The sequence below is a fragment of the Aquarana catesbeiana genome, linkage group LG01 (assembly GCF_042186555.1).
Source record: "Aquarana catesbeiana isolate 2022-GZ linkage group LG01, ASM4218655v1, whole genome shotgun sequence".
Taxonomy (NCBI): domain Eukaryota; kingdom Metazoa; phylum Chordata; class Amphibia; order Anura; family Ranidae; genus Aquarana; species Aquarana catesbeiana.
In genome coordinates, this window is record NC_133324.1 from 86121565 (window position 1) to 86147202 (window position 25638).

General features: G+C 42.3%; 1 protein-coding gene across 6 annotated transcripts in view; it reads left to right on the forward strand.

Moving 5' to 3' along the window:
• The window catches only part of NIPBL (NIPBL cohesin loading factor), a 235684-nt gene that overhangs the window by 21523 nt on the left and 188523 nt on the right, over window positions 1-25638 (forward strand). The window lies entirely within an intron of this gene.

Sequence of the window (25638 nt, forward strand, 5' to 3'; positions counted from 1 at the left end):
AACATTGCGTTCAGTTGACTTCTTTTGAACAGAGATGGCCACAGATGGATTGAAATTAGGCCAGGGGTCCTGCTGAACTGGATAAATTTTCATCCATCTATGGCCAGCTGTAGACATCTGGTTTGAAAAGGATTTCCCTTCATAGTTTAAAGTGTTACTAAACCCAGAACCTGCATTCACTATATCTGATCTCCCACAGTACACGAAAATGAAATTATTTTAGTAAATATAAACTGCTAAATACCTTTTCTCATTAGCAGTATATAGCAGTCTTGTGACTTTTATCAGTTCCTGGTGAAGCTTGTAGGAGGAGTTTTCATATTGCACTGAGCTGTCCTATAAGGCTGCAGGGCTTCTGGCCCTCTGTCTGCACAGTGCTGATTAGTCCTGTGCTGATCACATGCACTCTCCCAAGAAAAAACCCCAAAAACATCTCTAGCAATACATACCAAACTGAGCACGTGCAGCCTGACTCCAAAGGCTCTGTACTACGCAGACTTGTCCAGGGGGACAGTGCAGGGAGAGGAGGATCAGAGAAGACTGGATCAAGCATTATTTTTACACAATGCAGAGGATTAACCCCTTAGGTTCCACAGTGATTATAACAAGCATGCTTTACTGCATATACACACTGATTTTACTGTTGAGGGTACAGTAACACTTTTTAAGGGCCCATTTGTCAAAATGTGAGTTTAGCTTGTAAACACTCTTAAAATCCCAGCCCTGAATTCCTGTTTCTCTCAACCTGTTGTGGCTGTCCTGTTGAAAACAATTGTGCAAATAATGTACCCAAAACGGGTAGCAACAGGCTCTTGAGGTCTCTCAGTTTTATAAGCTGTCTTGGGATTGTTCTCTTTACTTTTCCTATCCGCATATCCCTCTAGATCAATGGTATTCAACCTGTGGCCCTTCCAGCTTTTGTGGAACTACAACTTCCATCATGCCTCTGCCTTTTGGGTGTCATGCTTGTAACTATCAGCCTGCCAATACCTCATGGTACTTGTAGTTCCGCAACAACTGGAGGGCTTGAGCACTCATCTAGAGTGTATACTAGCCTGAATTCAAGGCACCAAGTCTGGTTCTTCTCTGATCCATATGCTATTGACATGAGTCACTGATAGAACTCTAAGCCAGTGTTTCTCAACTCCAGTCCTCAAGGCGTCCCAACAGGTCATGTTTTCAGGATTTCCCTCAGATGAAACAGCTGTGGTAATTACTAAGGCAGTGAAACTGATCAAATCGCCTGTGCAAAATAATTGAAAACATGACCTGTTGGGGCGCCTTGAGGAGTGGAGTTGAGAAACGCTGCTCTAAGCTGTCACCTCAGCCTCCCATGAGACAGCCCAATACAATACAACCCCCCACCCCCTCCTTCTCAGCACACAGCAGATGGCTCATAGACATAGTTCTGTGTTTTTCTCTATGAGCCTGTTAGAGGTGGGGTGTTTCCCTTCCCTCCAATCAGGTTTCATGAAGCTCTGTTTTCTAGCTCTGCAGTGTGTGTGAAATTAGTTTCCCGCTCCCTGCTTTTTGCTGCCGAGAGATGCTGTGTGTTTTGGAAGACTGTAGAGGAGAGAGGGCTGCAGATAAATGGGTACAACATATGTAGGACGCGAGTCGCTTCACTGGGTATATGTAGGATTTTACAACCACTTAAAAAGCAGTTGTAAAAGCAGAAAAAAAATCGAATGAAAATAATAAACATGTTCTACTTTCCTGCTCTGTGCAATAGTATTGTAAAGAGCGACCCCTTATATGGGATCCTCTGCCACCACTCTCTGCTCCTCTTCCACATCTGCCCTCATAGCAAGTGGTGTGCTAATGGGGGCATGTGTTCGGACGTGCTCCTAAACCAGTCTATGTGCATCCATAGACAGGCTACTTGAAAAATCTTGGCTTACTTTTGATAAGAACTACATAGCCCATGGTCCATTGCTTCCTGGAAGCAGTGATTCCTACATTGACTTTGGGTCCTCTCAGCACCTCTGTGGTTCAGAAGGCAGGCTCTGTGCAATGTGACACAGCAGTGCCTACTCACAGGGCATAGTGACTACATGTCACATATTTAAAGTGACTGTAAAGTCAAATTTTTTAAAATCGCAAACCTGATATATTAGTAGTTCTTTGTAAAAGAATTGCACAGAGTTGCCCCAGTCCTCCTCTTATGGGGTCCCTTGCCAGAGCTCCAGGCTCCTCCTCTTCTCAGTGCTCCACCATAGGAAGCTGCTTCCTATTGTGGCATACCTGTGGGCTTAATCCCCAGCCATGCTGCCTGTGTGTGTGTGTGTGTGTGTGTGGGGGGGGGTTTGAGCGGGTGATACAGGTACTGGAACATTTTTTTTCCCTTAGTACAGGGAATGCATTAAGGTAAAAAATGTTTAGGCTCTAGAACCACTTTAAATTAAGTCAATTGTGGGATTCTTAAACTAGTAATCTTTATACTTCAAGATTGGAGTAGGTTATAATTAAAATGAAGTATGGAAATTAATATGATTTTAAAGTGGAACTTTATGTAAAAATGAACAGGCAGGATTTTTAATGCAGAAAAAATATATCTCTTGTGCATTAAAGTGATTGTAAAGGCTAGTCCTTGGTTGTTTAAAAAACATGTTATACTTACCTGTTTTGTGCAATGGTTTTGCTCAGAGCAGTCCTGATTCTCCTGTTCTCAGGTCTCCTGCTGGCGCTCTTGGTTCTTACCCCCACCCCCGCTGAGTGCCACTTGCTTTGGGGGCACTCATGCATACTCACTCCTGAGCCCCGCTCTGTGTTCCCCACTCCCTCTTCACTGGGTGTGATTGCTGTATCTGAGCCAATGAGGAGGGAGAGAGCTAAGAGATCCTGGACCGAGATTGGGTTCGGGTATGTATTTAGGAGATAAAGTGGCTGTGGGGGAAGCTGCATGCAGTAAGATAAAAAAAAAAAAAACCTTCTGCCTTTACAACCACTTTAAAGTTAGAAAGAAAATTGACAATGCCAAAGGTGCCTGAACTCCCACACAAGCAGGAGAGTAGCATTGTATCAGCCCAGCCAATGAAAGTGGCCGGTGCTCAATACCCGGAAGCCGGCCGCCGCCGGGGTGCTCCAGGACGCGGCATTGTTGGACTGAAGGTGAGCATAGATGTGCTTTAGATTCTTACCGTAGATACACTTTAACTATGACATAATGCACATTAATGTATCTCTATTGGACCTGATAGGTTTATGAGGGTGGAATCTTTGTTGCTGTTTCCAGCGCATCTTCAATAGATACATTTTAATGCATTCTAGGAATGGGATCTAAGTTGCCTTTTCACTATCCATGAGCCGGGTGATGATGCAGTTTGATCAGTGTATTTTGTTTATTTTTTTACTTATTTTGTTTCATACCATCCTGATCTGCTGCAATGTGTTGTATGTATGTATGTATGTGTTGCATTAAAGTGATTCTAAAGACAGAAGCTTTTTTTTAATCTTAAAAGGGTTGTAAAGGTTCGTGTTTTTTCACTTTAATGCATCAAGGTGAAAAAACACCTGGCAATGACGGCTCCCCCAGCCCCTCCCGTTTACCTACCTGAGCCCGTTCACCTGCTGTGCGCGTCCCCTGGCGTCCTCTTCTCCACGGAGTCTGGCCGTTGATTGGATAGATAGGATAGATTCATAGCAGCGCAGCCATTGGCTCGCGCTGCTGTCAATCACATCCAATGACGCGGCCGCCGGTGGGTCGGGAACGAGTCATACACGCTGTGTCTATGGACGCATCGTGTATGACAGTGAGCGCGCCCGCAAGCTAACCCCCTCGGGATAGAGCTTCCCAGAGGGGGGTTAGCTATTGCTGGAAAGAGCCAAAACAGCCACCGAGGGACCCCAGAACAGGAGGATTGGGGCCACTCTGTGCAAAACGTACTGCACAGTGGAGGTAAGTATACCATGTTTGTTATAAAAAAAAACAAACTAACCCATACAACCCCTTTAATGCTTTAAGATAAAAACCTTCAGTGTCCAGCAGCTCTCCTAATACTTACCTGAGCCCCCCTCTCGATTCAGTGATCTCCACGAGTGCCTTGGCCATCTGGGACTCTCCCTCCTGATTGGCGGAGTCACAGCAGTGGCACCATTGGCTCCCACTGCTGTCAATCTAAGTCGGCCAATCAGGGGGCGGGGCCGTACCATGTCTCCCTGTCTGAATGGGCACACAGAGCAGCGGCGCGGCTTGGGTGCACCTCATAGCAAGTTGCTTGCTGTGAGGGCACTCGACAGGTGGGAGGGGTCAGGAGCTCCAGCCAGGGACCAGAGAAGAGGAGGATCTGGGCTGCTCTGTGCAAAATCACCGCATAGAGCAGGTAAGTATAACATGTTTGTTATTTTTAAAGAAAATAAGAAAACGAGACTTTACAATCAAGGCAGCCCATCCATTTGAATAGACTGCCTAACCCACTACAATGGACCAGCGCCTGGTGTATCATCAGCAGCTCACTGCAAAACAGATGCATTGCCGTGCCGTTCAGAATGAACGTCCCCTTATTCCACGAATGTGCATTTCTGCAGCACACTGATGTGAATAGGCCCAAGGGTTGTGGATTTGTTTTCATTGAGTATATGGCAAAATAGAGCATTTAAAAAGCATATATGAATTTTACTATTTTGTTTTGTAAGAGGTGTACGGACTACAAACTTTTCTGGGACGGTTTACTTGGCAGACTAATAAAGGGCTATTAATAGTTTGTGATTTAAGTTTACTTTGGAACATTGTTTAAAAAAAAAAAAAAATGGACAATTGTGTTAAAAATTGCTGAAATGGGTTGTAGCCTTTATGCATTTGTCATAGCGAGATATTTTTTTTTTTTTTCTGATTTGCACCATTTTGAGTTCTAGGACAAGATGATTTGGAGTTATGTTTGCCTTTTTATTTTTTATGTGAGGTTTTCTCTTGCATTTTTCTTCTTGAAGCATTGTTTTCCTTAATCCCTAATTTTGGTTAGGACCGGTCTTTACACGTCTTACTTGCCTTTTAGGTATGTGCTTGAGCTAATCTTTTGTGTTTAGTCAAAATATTGTTTCTGTTCTCCAACTTGGGTTTAGAAGCATTGCTACTTTATACCTTTTGGCACATTGTATTTGCAGAGCATTTAAAAAAACCCAGCTTGCTGCATCTTTGGTGGATTGGCCTATTGGCATTCAAGATAAATTTTCACTGCTTGCCATAGTGTTAATGTGAGCGGTTTCACTGGAAGGATTAACTAGAAGCACTCCCAAGCTTTAAAAAAGTCTTTTAAATTGTGCATAGTTTTTTTTTTCCAGCATGCTGTAGAAACAAGAAGAGCTGTTCACTATGTGTGCTGGATTTGAAGATAATTTGTCTTGGAATTCAGTAACCATAGTGACTGGTAATCAGACATCTTATCACTTGTTTGGTGACAGATCTGACAGTCTATGGACAGGCTATAGCTAACCCTCAAGCCCCACCACCCCCTTAAAGCGGAATTATACCCGTAACAACTTGATAAAAAAAAGTTTTTTTAGCAAGAATATACATTCCACATTAATAATTATGCTTAGTGTTGGTGTGCGCTGTGAGTTGCCTCCAGCTTTGCTCTTGTTTCTTCTTGCTGGATGTCGCCATTTTGCTGAAGCCCAGAGCCAGAGTAGCAGTAAATCTTTTGGCTGTCAGCAGAGATTGGTCTCTACATTTTTCACACGTTACCTAAATATAGAGAGAAACTGAGCATGTGCAGAGCAGGGTGAGTCATCAATGGATTTCATATTTTTTTTTTTTTTAGAACCGACAGTTGGCTCTCTTGTAAAAGCAACACAGCAGCTAACTAGCCGGTGGATTGATTTTACAAGCAGCCTTCCACGGCTTTCCCAGGATCTCCCATCCCATCAGGAGTCCCTATCAATCAGCCAGTTCTTCCGCTAAATATAATCACTTTAAAGCAACGGTGTAAAAATAAATAACTAAAAAGGAAAATTAAAGCACCCCCATCCCCACTGCGTGTCGCCTGCCCCCCCCCCCCCCCCCCCTATCTAATGTAAGACAGTGGATTGTAGCAATATCGCACAGTGGCTTTAGAACCACTTTTAGACTGGCTAAACTGTATAGGCACTTATTTATAATGTACATGCATAGATATACCTGCAAAAGGGGGTCAGCCTGAAGTAATCTAACAGGACTTAATTCTCTGACTAAAGTTGCACTTTAACAGATTGGCCTGTTCTGACAGAATGAGCAAGCTGGCAGAATGTAAAACCCGCGTCACTTCCTGTGATGTGGAATCAGCTGGGGCGCCAAACCGCGTGCACTGCACAGGCGCGAAGCATCATACATCCCTTCACTGGCTGACGTCAAAGGAATTTGTCTGAAAAAATGCTTGACCGACTACTGCGTATGCGTTCAGCGGAAATCAACTAAGACTTATGAAATTTAAGTTTTTAAGGCCATCTTGCTACTCCTTACACTCAATGTGCACAGCTGGCTAACGTCAGTACACGGAGAAATTTGCCTGACAAAAATGCTCGACCGACTACTGCGCATGCGCACGGCCATCTTGATCCATCTTGCACTCAACCTCAGCACACCTACTGTAAGCAGGCGGGGCAGCGGACATGTTGCTACTCCAAATCCTGTTTTTAATTAGCAAACGAATTTCAGCAAGCGAGTGAGCTTATCCACAGATAAGCTCACTCGCTTGCTGAAAGTAGTTTGCTAATTCAAAACGGCGTTTGGTGTAGCAACATGTCCGCTGCCCCGCCTGCTTACAGTAGGTGTGCTGAGGTTGAGTGCAAGATGGATCAAGATGGCCGTGCGCATGCGCAGTAGTCGGTCGAGCATTTTTGTCAGGCAAATTTCTCCGTGTACTGACGTTAGCCAGCTGATTCCACGTCACAGCAAGTGACGCGGGTTGTACGTTCTGCCAGGTTGCTCATTTTGTCAGAACAGCCTCATAAAAAATGCCCTTTTTGCTTAAAGTGGATGTAAACCCAATGTCATCCTTTCTAAACTACTGCCATAGGGGGTTATCTATAAGGATATACACGCCTCCTGCATGTATCTTTACCTGTCAAATGTCTCCCCTCTGTCTGTTATTAGACCCGAAAAACTGCAGATTCTGTGGGCGGGTCTGTTGTCTGGAGCTCGGTGGGTGGAGTCGTGATGTCAGTAGACTCCCCGCCCACCTCTACACTCCCCTTGTCAATATGCATTTTCTCCTGTGTATTTCTTACACTGAACTTCTGCTATGATCTCTAACATCCAGTGAAAAGACAGGAAAGTAACCACATGACTTCAGCATGCCAAATCATGCTGAGGTGTGGAACATCCAATCCTTGCAGAGCTGCTGAAGAAAGGAGTGGGGGAGGGAATTAAAAAAATAATGCCTGTGTGTTAGGCTGTCACTCACAGCAATGGGGAGGATTTGACAAAGTTTTTCTCTGTTTGTCAAGATTTTTCTCACTGAACAATAAAAGAGGATTGCTCAGAGATGGATTAACTCTGTGTGGCAAGACTGAGCTCAAATGATAGGAAATCTTATACTCTACAGTATGATATATAAAAAAAAAAATTTCGGGTTTACATCCACTTTAAATCTGTGGTTACATGATATTTCGGGCCCGAGTTCTATCTTCCGTGTATAAGGAGGGCTGGGTCTCCTTGTCATTGGCTGCATGATGTGGACACTTTTTGTTGGTTATTTTGCGGGTGGTCCTGTCAGGATTCAGAAGAGGAGTTTACAGTGATAATGTTTACAAAAAGGGCAAGAGAGCAGGCATGGGCACTCCTGTATCTGGAAACAGTGTAGAAGCACACAAGGTATTTAAAAAAAAGAATGGGTAATAGGGGAGGGTATTTTTTTTTTTCTTGGATAAAAAGCCAAAAGTATTTTATTTATTTATTTTTTTTTTAATCTGTTTTAGTTGTGCATGGTTAAAACCCATGGAGACGCTTTGGAAAAATGAGTGGCAATCTCACCAAAGTGTGGGGAAATCCCTTCTGCAATGGTTGTCACCAATACAGTAGGCACAGTTTAGTCTGTGGCTCTATGTTAAAAGCGTGGATGGAGGAATCTCCATTGCAGGCTAATGTATTCAGGCAGCCGCAGCACTCGTGGCTATGTGAATACCTGAACAGTGCATCTGATAGGATGCAGTCACTGTTCAGATGAGAATTGAATTTCAGCTAATTCAACAGGCTTTGTCCTGTGTGGAGCACAAAACTTCCATAAAAAAAACATTTTCATCAGGAGAGAAAGGGTTAGCTGCTGGGACTGCCTGTTCTCACTGAATCCCAACCCGAGAAATTCATCTGCAGCAGTTGGTATTTTAAAATAGTTCTAAAGGCTCAAGTTTTCTTTCTACCATCAAATGCATCCTATGCATGAAGGTAAAAACCTCTGGGCAGCAGCCCCCCTCCACAATTCTTACCTGAGCCCCATCCCGATCCAACAATGTGTACGAGAGCCTCGGCTCTCCAGGGACTCTCCGTCCTCATTGGCTGAGACAGCAGCAGGAGCCATTGGCTTTCGCTGCTTTCAGTCACAGCCAGTAAGCCAATGAAGAGAGAGGGGGAGAGCCTGCTTGGGGGGTGCCCCCGTTGCAAGATACTTGCTCTGGGGGTACTTTGCAGGAGGGAGGGACCAGGAGCACCGGCAGGGGAGACCTGAGGAGGAGGATCGGGGCTGCTCTGTACAAAACCATTGCAGAGCAGGTAAGTATAGACATGTTTGTTTAAAAAAAAATAATACATTGCCTTTTAATATCATTTTAAGCCAGCCATACATGGATCAAAATTTGGCCAATTCAGCATGGACCGGCCAAACTTCAATCCATGAATGTGTGCAGGCTGCTTGTACAGAATTCGATCTACTGATTGACTTTAGCACAGCCAGCCTGTTGGAAAATTTCCGCAAGATCAGTGCCACTGGCTGTAGACGACAATGCTGATCAGTGTATTCTGATGGAAGTTCCCCGCTTTCAGAATACCATAACTAATGCCTGGTACATACGATAAAATTATTGGACGAATGATGATTTTTTTTTTTTTTTCTGCATGCTGGTTAGAAAACCAATAGGTTACTAGAGTTCTCATACAAAAGAATACAACTTTGGAGTGTGTTGTAATCTCAGAGCATGTGAGGTCTTGGTTACCCAATTTTTTTTTTCTTCATACAAATTACACAAAAATCCTTTGTTCTGGTATCATGCAAGAAACATTTTCGTGCTTGTCCCTTCAGATTCAGATAATTTTGCATGAACTGTCGTGATAGGCTCTTATTGGACGATCGCTCCAAAAGGGGTATTTTCCCTCCGATTTTCTCATTGTGTGTACTAGCCATTAGTGCAAGTGATTTCCCCCATCCACCTTGAATGTGTGGATGGGGGAAAAAAAAAAAAACATAATGTATGGGCTGCCTGCGGTTGGCCATAAACTGAGCAAATTTCTTTCCTGCAACCCGTGGTTCGCTCCATTCCCCCATCAACACACAGTGTTAATGCAGGGATCCCTCCTGCCAGGTCATTGTCTTCTCTCGGCATGCAGTGTGATCCCAAATACAAACACATTTATCAGCACCTTAAAGTGAATGATAAAAGGTTATCTGCAGAGATCTCCCCCCCCCTCTTCCTGTGCCCAATGAAGTGCTGAGCTTAGGAACTCCTCTGCAGCTGACAGTGTACTGTAAGAAGTTGTGTTGCTCTGTGTGTGTGAATTCAGTGTTTCTCAGTGAGAACGACTGACTTGCTGTATTACTAATTAGGGTGGATTTGATTTAAATCAACTCGATTTAATTCATAATTTTTTAAAGAGCAACTGATATCTCTGTTCCACAGTGGCTCCTCCTTTGACCCGCTGTTGACTCACCGACAGTCTCATTCACTTTAATGGGACGGTTGGTGAGGCAGAGGTGACACAACAAGGTGAGTGGATGCCCGCTAACAGGCGCTGCCATGATGGATCTGAAATGACAGGTGCTCTTTAAATGTTAGGACTCCTTTTTGCTGGTAGTTAGAATCTTTAATATTTGCAAACAAAATGAAGGTTTCCTATTTAGAATAATAAGCTGTCAGATTAGTAAAATGGTGATAGCAGAACCGATTCAATCATACAGTTTGTTGTGTACATATGATAGATTTGCAAAACAATGAGATAAAGGAATATTCCTGAACTTTGTTTTATCTCATGGTTACTGGAAAATTGTGTGAATGCATCAATGCAGTGCATGTTATCTCTGCTTGCAGAGCTTGGATTCATTGAAAGAGTTTACCAATAATGTAAATATTGCAGAATATACAGCCTCATGCTACATAACTAATCTCCATTTCATGCTGAATAAACTGAATGATTAATGTATCGTAAATAGAGAACTATCTTTACATAGATTTTTACTCCAAAACCATTATATTCAAATAAATTTGATAATCCAAAAAATCTGATTTTTAAATTAAAAAAAAAAAAAAAAAATCAGAATTTTTTTTTTTTTTTAAATCATTGATTTTTACCCTTCCTGCTTATTAGGTAATATGTGCTGTATTATCTGTTCATACAGAAACAGCAGGAAGTATGGAAGGAGAGCTCAGGCTAGAGCCTTAGGGCTTGTTGTCTCCACTGGTGTGACATTCACGAGTGGGGGCAACCTTTCAATTTTCCCGAAAGAGTCGTGCCAGCTGATCACTGCTCCCTATAGTCTCACCCATGTTGCTAAGAACAGACCACTGGGGCAGAAAACTCCTATATTTGTCTCTAGCTGTGGTCCGTTCAGTGAGGCAGCCATTACTGTGAAGACCTTAACTTTATAAATGTCTCTGTAGAAATAACAGGTTCCTGGAATGATAAAATATCTCCACTGCCAGTGGTATAGTGCATACCATTGGTGAGCATGGACTGATGGCCTCTCGTGATTCTGCCTCTTAAGGCACGTACACACGATACGAAAAACAGATGGAAAAATTTGTACGACGAGCTGTCTGATCGTTAGTACGGGGCTCTCGACAGCTGATTTTGCTTTTTCGTCAGACAAAAGCTGGATCTGCAGACTATAACATTTTTTTGTCGGATGTGAACTCAACGTCTGATTTTCGTTTCATTAGTACGGTTTTTGTGCGAAAAAAATCGCAAGAGCAAGACTACGCACGCTCAGAAACGAAAGAATAGATACAAAACTATTCAGCACATTACATCACTTCTGACTTTGTATACTGTCATCTGAAAATGTCCGTATTGTGAGTAACCTCTTCACATTCGACTTGAGACTAGCATGCCACCAAAAAAAAAAACAATGGACGTTCCATCGTCCAAAAATCAAAGCGTGTGTACGAGGCTTTAGTTTCTACTTTGGACTGCTGTGGATATGGTGGCAGAGAGCAAATTGAAGGCAGACTTATCCTGCCATCAGTGCCCTGGGTGTCTGACCCACATCTGGGATCTGATGTTTCTGTGCTGTAGCCACTGGGGGCGGTCACAGGTGTTAAATATTCACAAGAAAATGCTTTCAAAATGGCACATTTAAAACGCTTTGGCAAGCATTTAATTTGTGCCATAAATGACAGCAAGCCCCCCTACTGTGCAGTGTGATCTGAATTGCAAACGCACATAACACACACACAGCATCTGGTGTCCTGCTTTGTACTGCTCACATTTAGGCAGAGCTGTGTATATTTTAACTTAGGTATGCTTGATGTCTGCAAAATGTAATCTCTGTTGTTGTGGGCACAATGATGTGCGGGTTTCACCTGACTCTTCCCACCTGCCAGTAAAAAGTAGCATGGATGCTTGAGACCTTTTTTCCTTTCTATTTTTAAGTTATGGGTTTAGAGAGGGATGTTAAAGGAAGGACAGACTACTTCACAGTAGGCAGAAAAGTGAAAAATATAGATCTGTTTACATGAGTTATTCTTTAACCCTTTTACTTCCACCACCATATGTCTTAAGTTGGGGGCAGCAGGTGATTTTTCACTCCACAAGCCAACTGTCAGCTTTCTAATGAAAGTGATCCGGTGGCTGTACAGCCTTTCTGATTGTTTTCTATGTGCCAGGGAAGAATCTAATACAGTACCTTATGTGCTTCATTTGCTTCAGCGGAAGGCAGGTGACAAATTAAGAGCCTGTAAGTGGTCATAATGTTATGGCTGATCAGTGTATACTGCATAGGGGACTTTTTGTCCTGTATGGGATATAAATAAAGTTTATTGAAAGTAAAAAGAAAAAAGTAATGATACACTGAAGCAGGGTGGATAAATATTAATCCAATTTTTATTTATTTTTTTTTTTTTTATTTAACCACTTAAGCCCTGGAACATTTGGCTGGTAAAAGACCAGAGCACTTTTTGCGATGTGGCACTGCGTCGCTTGTTGAATGGCGACAAACTGTGGTACAGAAAATAATCTCCAAAGGTTACGTAATAAACACCTTTTCAGGTTACCTGTTTAGAGGAGGTCTAGTGCTAGAATTATTGCTCACTCTAATGTTCAGGTTAATGCCTCACGTGTGGTTTGAACATCGTTTACATATGCGGACGCGACCTACGTATGCGTTTGCTTCTCCGCATGAGCACGGAGGGATGGGGTGCGTTAAATTGTTTTCCTATATTTTGTTTTTACATTGTCCCCTAAATTATTTTTTTTGATCACTTTTATTCCTATAAGGATGGTAAACATCCCTTGTAATAATAAAAAAAAGGATGACAGGTCATCTTGATGAAGAGATCTGGGATCACAAAGACCCCAAATCTCTTCTTTCCCTTTAAAGAGGAAGTAAATCCTGGACGATTTTTCTTTCTTTTTTTTTTTTTTTTTTTTTTTTTTCAATTTATATATACTGCTAGGTATTGCAAATGAAAACACTTATAAATCGGCCAAAAACGAGGTTAGGAAATACCTTTTTTTAAAATCATATTTATATTCTCTTCTCTTCCGGGTATTGGCCGTGCCATTTCTCCTGCTGTTTCTTGAATCAATTCAGGACGTCATTTCCTGCCTTACTATGATTGCCTTTACAAATCTTGCGCATGCGCCGTAGCGTCGGAACCAAGCCTCTATCTGGATTGCCGTTACTACGGCTAAAGAGCAAACCCATAGCTGAAGGCAAATCGAAGGGGGGGGGGGGGGGGAGCATCGCGAGACTTCCCTCTGTGCCGTTCTGAGAGGATGATAGTGAATGCTAATGACCCGGCATGCAGAGAAGACAGAAACTGCACATATAGTGTGCCAGTAAATAATGTACCTAGTGCGCAATCGCGGCTGACGTCACTGAACATTGCAGGACGATTACTATGGAAACTAAAACAGTAAGTGCACTTTCACAGGCAGTGATTAGCTGCCTGTGCTATATAGATAAAAGAGAATAAGTTGTAGTGGAGGGTTTACAACCACTTTAAAAACAAAAACATTATTTTTTTTTTTTTTATCTTTGGCTTTAAAAAAAAAAAATTGTTTACTTCCATCCTTGACCGAAAGTGACATCATGACGTTGCTCCGGTCCTCTAAGGCCATAGAGGCGATCAAAGTGGATTTACTCTTTGATTGCCTCTGACCAGGCGGCGGCACCGTCGGATCGTTTCTCAGGTGAGCTGGCGGAAACTGCCCGAGAAACACCGGCGGCTCATGAGCAGCTAGGAACGTTTTCAAGAGAATGCCAGTGGAAAAAAATGAAAGTGCACAGTATGTTTCATCTTGTTTATCTTGAGGCTTTTTTTGTTATTAGCGCGTCTTCAAAGTTGTTTGATTTCCAGTGCGACTTTGGAGCAACTTTGATCTGACTTTACATTGTTTGCATCAAAGGTCGGACCAGGGTAGCGCAGGAACCTTTTCTAAAGTTGCAGCTACTTCTGTAGTATCAGTAGGAACAGCTCTCAGAAATGCATTGAATTTCACGTCATGCGACTTGGTCTCACAAGTGTGAAAAAAGCCCTATTCTCTGCTTGCAATAAGTGTCTTAGTTCCTATGTTCTGAATAGAAGCTAATCCCTCATATAAAGAATTGTATTACTTGATGGCTGGACAATGTTGTAATTATACATTCATTTGAAGGAAAGAAAGATCTCCTGAGCTGGATTGTTGTGCTCGCTAAATTGGTGTAAATGTTTTGATGCTTTCCAGATTATCATGTATAAAAATAACCGGGCAGAAATGTTGCACTCTTACATATTGATATAGGGACAATGTGTAAACATTTTACATTTCCTTTCTTTGTGTGTTATGTATTTAGTGTTTTATGTCTTTGCTTCACTGTGTGTTAGAGTATAAAAGTCATAGGTTTTGTCAGCAGTTATCAAATTCCTGGCAATAAGACACTTGTGTACATCAAAGCTGGGAAGAAAAAAAAAAAATAGTTTGATGCGATCGATGGGCATCAAACATTTTTTGAAGCTGTTTTCTGTTGTCAGTGGGAACTTCTATTCACCTGACTCTTTAAAGGGTTTCTAAATAACTGTAACTTACTGGTGGCTGCATTAGTTCTGCTTTTAAGACTTTCTTTTTTTCACTTGGTGATGCTTTCTGTAGAGCACTTCCTGTCCTAGGGTGACAACGCTCACTCATTCATCAAGGAGCAGGGTTGTCACCCTAGGACAGTAGGTGTTGGGATTTACAGAATATCTCACGCTATCCTTTTTTTTTTTTTTTTTTTTAAACAGATGGGAGATGTTTTGTAGTAAACAAAACGTCAAAAGTTAATTTTGTTTTGGATTGCAGTGCAGCACAAGCTCGCTGGATTTTTGGCAATCTAAAAGTATTATTGTAGCATTTTAAGTTGACAAATGGGGAAATGTGCATGTATTGGATAGGTGTACTGAATCTATTTTTTTTTTTCTAACTTTACTTTCATGAGCAATAGAGAAGGAAGGCAGCGGTAGAGTCTCACAGAAAGTAATTGATGCATACAGCACAATCCACTGTCGTGAATGCCACAATTTGCAGTTTTTCAGGACCTTCCTCTATCATACTGGCTGTTGCATCTGCGTACCCCAATGTTTTCATGTCTGAGCCACAAAATAGGTTGCATTTTTATTGCTTATTACAGTTCAGAATATATTTTCCATGGCAATCAACATGATTTTTATATGATGTTTTTATTAAAAGGCAAGAATGCAATCAACTATTGAGATGGAACCTGGTGTTTGCAAATCATATTGTCCTGAACATATGAAGGTGTGGCAATAGTTTCTTTTGTTCTTTTGTCTCATCTTGACATGTGATGTCATTTCTATGCAACTAATCATTTTTATGGTCATGATGTTTTCAATACTCTGTTTCATTCAGTTGCTTCTCTACAGCATCTGTTTGGTGTGTCACTGCTGTTCACTTGCCAGTTTAGCTTTGCTCTAGCAGATTAAAACCATTTTGGCTCTTGTATAGTGACAATACCACTGTTTAAGCGCTGCGTAAATTGTTGCCGCTAAGTTTAGTATTCATTAGTGATGACTAAAAATAAAAAATATTGTAAAATTCTGGTTAACTTTTTTTTTTTTTTTTATTTGTTAACCTGAGTTATCAGTCTGGTGCTGTCTTGTTCCAGGAGATGTGCTTAGCTTTATTTTTGGGGGGATCTTGTAGTGGATAATGGTGGATTGGTAGGATACCAGTAGTTACAGGTGGGAGCAAACAGAATATGGCCTGCCATAGGAACTTGTGTATGGACACATTATGTTCCTCTTCCAGAGCTTACATTGTCTATTTGAATGTACATTTGTTTGAGCAGACTTATAGAAGACCTATAGTCACAGCATGCATTTTAATTTTACAACATCAGCACTGTAATATTAACAATTGTTTTTTACAATTCAATAAAAGTTACTTTAAAAATCTCCTTTCAGGTTGTCAGTTCTGTCTGTCTGCTAGCCATCTCTTTCAACATCTTCCTTGATTCCCAGCATGCTTTGCTGCTGCGTCTGTGCTTATTCCTTTGGTTAATTTTTGATTTCCAAGTACTACATATTATAGATGCACCGAAATTTCGGTGACTGATCATAGTGTTTTCGAAATTTTGCTGATCGAGAAAAAGGTGCTGATAATGGGGCAAAAAACGCACACGATTTTGCTGTGCTTTTACCATGCTTAGGAGGTGTTTTTCATAGGTTGTGACTCAAACTGCATCAAAAACATAACATGGGTGCGTTATTGATGCGTTCTTGCTGCACTTTCAATGCATTTCAGTGAGGAGGTGTGTATTTTTGGTGCATTTTTTTTGACTTGCCAAAAAATGCAGAAGCAAGATTTTTAACACCACAACAGAAGTGCAACGGACCAGTGTGAAGACATACATAGAATTTAAAGGATGCATTTTTCTTGAGCTTTTCTTACGCTAAAGGGACAGATAATGGCAGACAAATTCTTATTAGTTTAAATTCATGATAATAAAAAGTCAAATATATACCGTATTCATCGGCGTATAACACGCGCCGGCATATAACACGCACCCCAAGTTTAGGAGGGAATTTTAAGGAAAAAACTTTTAGGAGTAAAGTTTAAGGAAGATAAACTTACATTAAAATGCCCATCAGTGCAGCGTTATCGGTGTCCATCTGCAGCCTTGTCAGTGCAGCTTTGCCCCAGTGCAGCCATGTCAGTGCAGCTTTGCCCCAGTGCAGCCTTGTCAGTGCAGCTTTGCCCCAGTGCAGCCATGTCAGTGCAGCTTTGCCCCAGTGCAGCCATGTCAGTGCAGCTTTGCCCCAGTGCAGCCATGTCAGTGCAGCTTTGCCCCAGTGCAGCCATGTCAGTGCAGCTTTGCCCCAGTGCAGCCATGTCAGTGCAGCTTTGCCCCAGTGCAGCCATGTCAGTGCAGCTTTGCCCCAGTGCAGCCATGTCAGTGCAGCTTTGCCCCAGTGCAGCCATGTCAGTGCAGCTTTGCCCCAGTGCAGCCATGTCAGTGCAGCTTTGCCCCAGTGCAGCCATGTCAGTGCAGCTTTGCCCCAGTGCAGCCATGTCAGTGCAGCTTTGCCCCAGTGCAGCCATGTCAGTGCAGCTTTGCCCCAGTGCAGCCATGTCAGTGCAGCTTTGCCCCAGTGCAGCCATGTCAGTGCAGCTTTGCCCCAGTGCAGCCATGTCAGTGCAGCTTTGCCCCAGTGCAGCCATGTCAGTGCAGCTTTGCCCCAGTGCAGCCATGTCAGTGCAGCTTTGCCCCAGTGCAGCCATGTCAGTGCAGCTTTGCCCCAGTGCAGCCATGTCAGTGCAGCTTTGCCCCAGTGCAGCCATGTCAGTGCAGCCTTGCCCCAGTGCAGCCTTGCCCCAGTGCAGCCTTGCCCCAGTGCAGCCTTGCCCCAGTGCAGCCTTGCCCCAGTGCAGCCTTGCCCCAGTGCAGCCTTGCCCCAGTGCAGCCTTGCCCCAGTGCAGCCTTGCCCCAGTGCAGCCTTGCCCCAGTGCAGCCTTGCCCCAGTGCAGCCTTGCCCCAGTGCAGCCTTGCCCCAGTGCAGCCTTGCCCCAGTGCAGCCTTGCCCCAGTGCAGCCTTGCCCCAGTGCAGCCTTGCCCCAGTGCAGCCTTGCCCCAGTGCAGCCTTGCCCCAGTGCAGCCTTGCGTGATTGCCGCTGACATACACAGCTGTGTGTAAATTCAAATATGGCGCCGAGACTGCAGGGACTCGTCAGTGCCGAGATACACATACCCGAGTATCCTCGGCTTTTTTTGGCGCTGCTCACAGTCACGCCCAGTCCCGCCCTATGATGGACATAACACAGGTCCAATGGCGGGACTGGGCGTGATTGTGAGCGGCGCCGAGAAAAGCCGAAGATACTCGGGTATGTGTATCTCGGCTCCGACGAGTCCCTGCAGTCTCGGCGCCATATTTGAATTTACACACGGCTGTGTATGTCGGCAGTGATCGCGGCAATAGCCGCGATCGCTTCGATCAGAACAAAATTGGCGGGGATCGGCCTATAACACGAAAGTGCGTGTTATATGCCGATAAATACGGAGATAGATATATATATATATATATATATGTATTTTTTCTGAGCAGGGCCCTCTTAATCCTCTTGTATTTTATTGTATTATAACTGTATTGTCTCCCTTTTATATTGTAAAGCGCTGCGTAAACTGTTGGCGCTGTATAAATCCTGTATAATAATAATATATAAAATGTATTTTTTAAACTGTCATTTTTATTTTCGGCCAAGTGCATCCTGCATTTTTGGTCTCGACACCAAAGTTTCCATTCGGTGCACCTCTAGCGATTATAAGATGAAATACCTTAAAAGTTGTCTTCATTTTTTTTACTTGCTTTTTTTTCCACCTAACCAATGGATTTCTTTCTCTAGTATCCTATAGAATTTTGTTGCCATAGCACAATTGAAACCCTTTGCGATTTGGCTAAATGTAGGTGAAAAAAGAATTTCACTTTCTTATTGCACCAGAAATGCACCTCCCCGTTTTTAAAGTGGATGTAAACCTTCCATATACACAGTGAAGTGAACAGCCTCAGATGATACACAGGGATGAAACAAATCTCTCTCTATATAGATTTTACATGTATATCTTCAGTCTTCACCTTGATATACTGTTTAGAAAGCGCACGTTCTGTTAGGCCCCTTTCACACGGGTGGATAGAATTCAGCTTTTAGCTGCGGATAGATCAAGTTATCTACCGCAGCTAAACTCAGACAATGCTTTCCTATGGCCCCATTCACACACTGCATTTAGCAACGGTTTCATTACATGGGGTTTGGTGCGGTTAGAAAAAATAAATTTGACTGCATCCAGGAACGTTTTATTGCAGCTATCTACACGTAACTGCAGGTAATCGCAGTGTACGATTTCACCTGCGGATAGCAGTGGCAACAAGGAAAGAAAAACAAGAAGCACATCAAAAATGGCAAGAATGTTCCAACGCAGCTAAACGCAGCCGCATGTAAATGCACGTAAACGCAGCTAATCGCAATGTACAACTACAAGTGAACGCTGTGCCAGGACTGTTCAAAATAACAAAGCACGCTTTTAACAGCGGCAGAACAGATACCCGTGTGAAAGGGGCCTTAGCATTTTGACTTCCTGGTTCCCCTGTAGGTGGAGATCATTGCTAGACACTGTGAGAGCTGATTGGAGAAAAGGCACACCCCCTCCCCACACATGCAGAGGTTGCCTGTGTATATTTTAGCAATTTACTAATCTATAGCAACCTCCTCCGACACGCCTCGGAGAGCTTATCAAAAGTTGATGGCTGATAACAGAGGAAAGGAGTAGGATAAGGCCCCTTTCACACTTGTGCGACTTCAAAGTTGCGGGATTTTACCGCGATTTGGGAGCAGTACTACTTTGTATGACTTTGCCACAATTTTGGCATTAACCATTCTCAGCTTGTGCTTACAAAATCGTACTGAAATTGTGTCTATATTATTCAGGTACGATTTGCATGCTACTTGAGGGTTTAACATTGAGGTCTATGGACATCAACTCGCATGGAAGTTGGACCAAAGTAGTGCAGGGACTACTTTGAAATCGGCACGACTTAAAGTCATGCCAGTATGAATGGTAGTCATTGAAAATCATGGAGAATGACTTGTCATACGATTTTGCAGTACAAAATCGTGGGACAAGTCGTATAAGTGTGAAAAGGGCCTGAAGAGAGATGCAAAAACACTGCATATATATGTGGCCAGCTCAAATTTCATGAATCTGGTTTACATCCACTTTAAATGCATTGAAAATGCAGCAAAAGCGCATCAATAACACACCCATGTTACATTTTTGGTGCGGTTTGTGAGTCGTATGACCTATGAAAACCGCCATACATACAGTAAAATGGCAGCAAAATTGTGATAAAATCGCGTGCATTTTCGGGGACATTATCTGCTCTTTTTCTCTATCTGCAAATAACACCATTATCGGCTGCTGAAATTTTGGTGCATCCCTAAAAATCCCGCCGAATCCACTTGTGTTTTTACTTGGTTCCCTGGATGAAGACTCGTCTATCCCACCCAGGGGTATTTACCCCAGTGATCAGATTCCTTTTTATGTCATGCAAGGCTCTAACTAGCAGGGCCCTCTGATTCCTCCTGTATTGATAGTGTACTGGCTGCCCTCATGTTGCGCATATAAAAATCCTGTTTAATAATAATGCAAGCTTATATAGTACAAGAATGATTGCCTGCACATCCACCCACATTTGTTAAATGGAGATAGGTTGTCCACGTAAATTCAAAAAATGATGGGATCCTTGGTTGGCGATATGGGACACTAGCCACCTATTGCTGATAACTGATTGATTGATTGTTTTTTGCAATAATATGATCAGAAGGAAGAATTCCTCAGAGTCTGGCCGTATATTGTGAAGGAATTATTAGGTATAGTTCTGAACACGATTCCTCCTGTTGTATTAGGTGTGTGCACATGAGCTGCTAGAAGACTATATAAGATCAAAAGGCTGTTTCATTGCATTCTTCTCTAGATGCAGGAATTGACAAGGACATGGGTTTTATGTATGTCTGTTTTTGTTTCTCTGGGAGCTTTGTTAAAACAATAAAGATTTAATTATCCAGAATGATTATTTATATTCCATTTCATGAGAGTTGTGCTAATATCTTTAGAATACTTGTATTGTGTGAAAACTGCCATATTCGTATATTTTCTTTTTCTTTATATTAATGAAAAAATGTCAATAAAAATATACTTAATTAAAAGAAAATGAAGACAACCAGTATAAGCAGCAAAAAATAATAAAGTCTTGTCACCTTGAGGAAATGTTTCTTCTCCCACTGGAAAATACTTAGCAGCGTAGTGGTGCCATAAATAAATCGCTTTGTTTTGTTTAATAAAATAGGAAAATGTGGAGAGGTGACAGCTTTTATTTCATCTGCTTGTTAATCTACTTTACCATTGTTTAGCAGCGTCTTCTCTCTCTGCAGAATTAAAGGGAGATTCACTTGTCCTGGGTCTCCTAATGTTTATGTTCCTTTGAATTCAGTTTTATGACCTTCTAGACAGAGGACAGTTATGTTGTTTTTTTGTATTGCAGCAGTTAGGGTGTTGCTGATAAGTTGTATGTCAGTGTTACATTAATTTGGTAACAGGCTGTGCCTGTGTATGCATGTTGGAGATCTCAAAGGTGACAACTTGTCTTTGTAGCAGGTTATGTTTTCTTATTTCTTTTTTCCATGTTAAGCGCTGTGCTTTTTCTCGAGGATTAGTACTGAAAGACATGTTAATGTGAAATTATTTTATATATAACTTGCTTTGAACAACAAATCTAATTTTGTGTAAATTTTTTTCTCTGGTTTGAATAAATTTGCTCTGTAGTGTGAGGAAAAGTGTGTTTTATTGGGAAAAAAAAGTGTACTTATTTACTGATGTGTTTTAAATTGTTAGACAGCTTTTTGTCACACTTTTTTTGCTTTTATGCAAAGCAACAGAAAGCACAAATTAAAATCGCACTGCAAAATGTGTGCGTGATTACCAGGGTGGATTTGATTTAAATCGACTCAATTTAAAGTCACACTGAAGGTAATTTTTTTTTTGTTTTTTTTTTTGTTTTTTTTAAACATATCATACTTGCCTCCCCGAACCTAGTCTTCTGGGGTCCCTCGGCGGCTCTCTCGGCTCCTCCCCACATCAGATAACCCTCTGAGAGAAGTGCTGTCTCGGGGGGTTACCTTGCGGGCGTGCTCCCGAGTCCAGAATTTGGCGTCCATAGACACCGAATGCTGGACTCGTCCCCACCTCCCGGCGGCCGCGTCATTGGATTTGATTGACAGCAGTGGGAGCCAATGGCTGCGCTTCGATCAATCTATCCAATCAACAGCCGAGAACCCCAGACAGAGACGGCGTGTCCCCGTGGCACAAGTACGAATCATAATTTTTAAAGAGCAGCTGTCATCTCTGTTCCGCAGAGGCTCCTCCTCTGACCTGCTGTTGACTCACCGACAGTCCCATTCACTTTATTGGGACTGGTGATGTGGCAGTGACCCAACAAGGTGAGGGACGTGGCGGCAGCAGGTGAGTGGATGCCCGCTAACGGGCGCTGCCATGATGGATCTGAAATGACAGGTGCTCTTTAATCGTAAGGACTTATTCTTGCTTGTAGTTAGAATCTTTAATATTTGCAAACAAAATTAAGGTTTCCTGTTCAGAATAAAAAAAAAGGTCTGGTTAGTAAAACAGCGATATCAGAACCGATTCAATCATACAGTTTGTAGTGTACATAGATTTGCAAAACAATGGATTAAACGAATATTCCTGAACTTTGTTTTACCGTGTCTCATGGTTACTGTGAAATTGTGTGAATGCATCAATGCAGTGCATGTTATCTCAGCTTGCAGAGCTTGGATTCATTGAGTGAGTTTATCAAAAATGTAAATCTTGCAGAATATACAGCAGGGGTAGGCAACCTTTTGAGCACAGTGTGCCAAAAAATGTTTTCAAAGAAATTGAGCGTGCCGAAAAAAATGTCAACTTCACACACTCAATCATGAAAAGGATTTAAAAAAAAAAAAAAAGTAAATGCTGTAAACTACTTGAGTAGTAGTGAGAAATTTAACATCCTGCGCACTCGCGCCTCAGATCAGCCCCAATTCCTGCAACTCCACACTTCAGATCACTGTCCCCCCTGTACATCTGCCCCAGCACTGTAACCCCCCTGCTCATCTGCCCCGCCACTGCACATCTACCCCAGCACTGTAACCCCCCTGCTCATCTGCTCCACCTCTGTACCCTCCTCTCACCTATGATATGCGTGATATGAAGAGTGTGAAAGGAAGCAGAGATGAGACACATCTTCCTGTCCTGGCACACTCACCCTGCTGATCCACCTCCCGCATCCAGCCCACGTGCTTGTATGTGATGTCGCATACAAGCATCTGACATGGATGCGCAATGATGAGCTCAGGTCGGGGGTATTTTCTGAAAGCAGTGGGCCTGTGTGCAGGATCATAAGTTGGGCCCCTGCAGCTGAGAAAGTTTCTGCGCCGCAGCAAAAGTTGGGTGTGATTTTCATTGCACTGAATAAGGGACACAGAGTGCCGGGGTTCAGTAGTGAGTGACGCAAAAGTTTAGGAATAATTTCAACAAAACTCCCAGGAACTCAACAGTAATTCCACAAACTGTCACCTGATTGTGGTTTTTCTCAATCAGTGAAATCCCTTCTTTCTGAAATTAGTAGTGGCAACCAAGCGAGACATCTTCCTCCAGATGGTGGACGGGGCTAGCAGGATTGTGATTGGCTTTAGCAGTGGCCAATGACAGTCCTACTCCTGCACCCAATCTTTTCCCCATCACAGAAGCTGACGATTGCAGCTACAGCAAAGTTAGAGAACCAATGTTTCCCATCTTTTACTATATTTGGGGGCACAGTGCCTCCCCCCTCAGTGCAGGTGCGGTGTGGGGAATTCTGGAATTGGAATGCATTAGTGTCTCACTGACACTTCCCTGCGCTGCTCTGCTGATGGGAAGGGAGTCGCGTGCCGGCAAAAGAGGCTTTGCGTGCCGCTTACGGCAACAGTGCCGGGGGGGGGGGGGGGGTTACCTACCCCTGATATGCAGCCACATGCTACATTTCATGCTAAAGAAACAAAATTATGAATCTATCTTAAATGGAAAACTATCTTTAGATAAATTTCTACTCCACAAGCAGTTTATTAAAATACATTTGATCCAAAAAATCTGATTTAAATCAAAAATATCCAATTTATTTATTTTTTATTTAAATCATTGCTTTATCCACCCTGGTGATTACAGTGATCTGAGGTGTAAAAAAACCCAAATAATTCTGACATTTGTGTGATTGAGTCCTGGGCTATGAAATCGGTGGCTCTGTACGCTGGCTATGTACTTACTTGGCTGATTTTAGTCACCTAGACATCTGTTGAGTTGGATCTTTCAGGATCCTCATGTTTGAGTAATTGGCTTTATGTGGATTTGCCTCGGGTAGACAGATTTATTAAGAGATCATGAGCCAGTAAATCAGATCTAGGAGCCAGATAGCCCTTTTGAAGTACCTATTTTTAATAGCAAGGGTCCTTATGGGTGAGAATAATAGCATGAAACAAAGGCATTACTTGTGAGGCATTTGCCAATCTCCTGAGAACTAGCTTTGTGAGATTATGTATATAGATGTGTTCTTCGTATTATGGGAATGGCTGGTCTTAAAGCAAACCTGTTGTGCAAACTAAATCCCATACACTCTGCCCCTTTTTACACTCCTTGTTTTTTTTTTTTTTTTTTTTTTTGTTTTTTTCCTTTTCTTTTGGACAATCAGTTGCTGAAGCGTTTTTACCACACTTCACTGTTGCTTTCTTTTATTAGCCTGAGTAGGTCTAACATTCATGCATTTTTGGCGCAGTGGTAGGATCAGTCGTTTAGTGAGTGTGTTCTTGTAGAGCCTGTGGAGATTTACTTTTTATTAGCTGTCGATTATGGTGCTGCATTACAAAGGCTTCTATCGTGTTCCGCTACATGAGTAAATGCAGACTTTTTGTGATCATTGTACAATGCCTTATTATAGACCCGGGGACACTGTTAGAGAAGAAGCAAATAGATTGTTTGGAATTTGACTAAGCAACATATAAGACCATCTGCTAAAGAATATTTGCAATTCAGTTTGATGTCACAGTGTACATACTACACTTGTAGAAACTGGCGCATACATTCAAGAGCATTCGTTTTGCTATTCTGTTATATAGATATTGCAAACGTGCAGCCAAGCACTTTTTTCTTTTTTTTCTTTTTTTTTTCTTTTTCAGTGCTTTCTGTCAGCAGGGTTGGAAATTAGGGGATAATTAAACCCATGAAAAAGTGCAATATAGTGCAGCTTACCACCTTAACTGTGGTGACTTATATTTTCTATTTTTGCTAAAAAAAAAAAAAAATGTTGCTCTTGCCAGTAAGGCTGCAAACTCTTGCCAAAAATGCTGCAAAATCACGCAGTGATTTTACGCGGTCAAAATGTTCCTATCCTGAATGTGATTCTTCCATGTTCAGGAGAGGGGGGGGTTGAACCCCACCTACCTGCAGCAGCTCTTAAACTCTCTGGTAAAAGCTGATGTGTACATTGAGGCTCCATGCACACTGGCCTGTAGAAGCAACTCAGTGTTATCCTATGTGTCCATGCACATTAGGACGTTTACAGGCATACTTTGAGATCAACGTTTACAGGCAAGGAAAAAAAAAAAAAAAACCCTTCTCATTCTTGTTTCTGATTGGAGCTTACTGGCAGAAAAGACGTGAAACTCCCCTAAACTCGTCTAAATTTTGTACAAAAAAATGCCCTATTTGAGTGTGTTTTGCTCCAAAGAGAACAGGTTTTTTTTTTTTTTTTTTTTAAACCCAGTGTGCATGGAGCCTGACGCACAGGTTTTTATGAAGTTTGAGTTTAGGATTTTTGGCAAAAAAAACGCCAAAAGATCCCAAATTCAAGTTTAGAAGCTGCCAGTGTACAGCCTAATGCAGTGTCCTTGTCACTTCCATATCACCTACAGAAAAGAATGTCATGTTTGTAGTCCGTATCAGGAGAGCAGCCCAGGGTGACAACCATGGCTTCTTCCATAGATGAATTGGAGTGATGTAGCCACCCAGGGACAGGAAATTTTGTTAATTATAGGTGAAAATAAAGCAAAAGAAGCTTGAAAGAAATAAACAAATGCACTTACCACATTGAGAACTAGCAAGCTGCAATAAATTGCATTTTGGTTTAGATAAACTTTTACATGGCCTGTTCAATGTATATTCAGTGGGGTTAACTTGCTTAGCC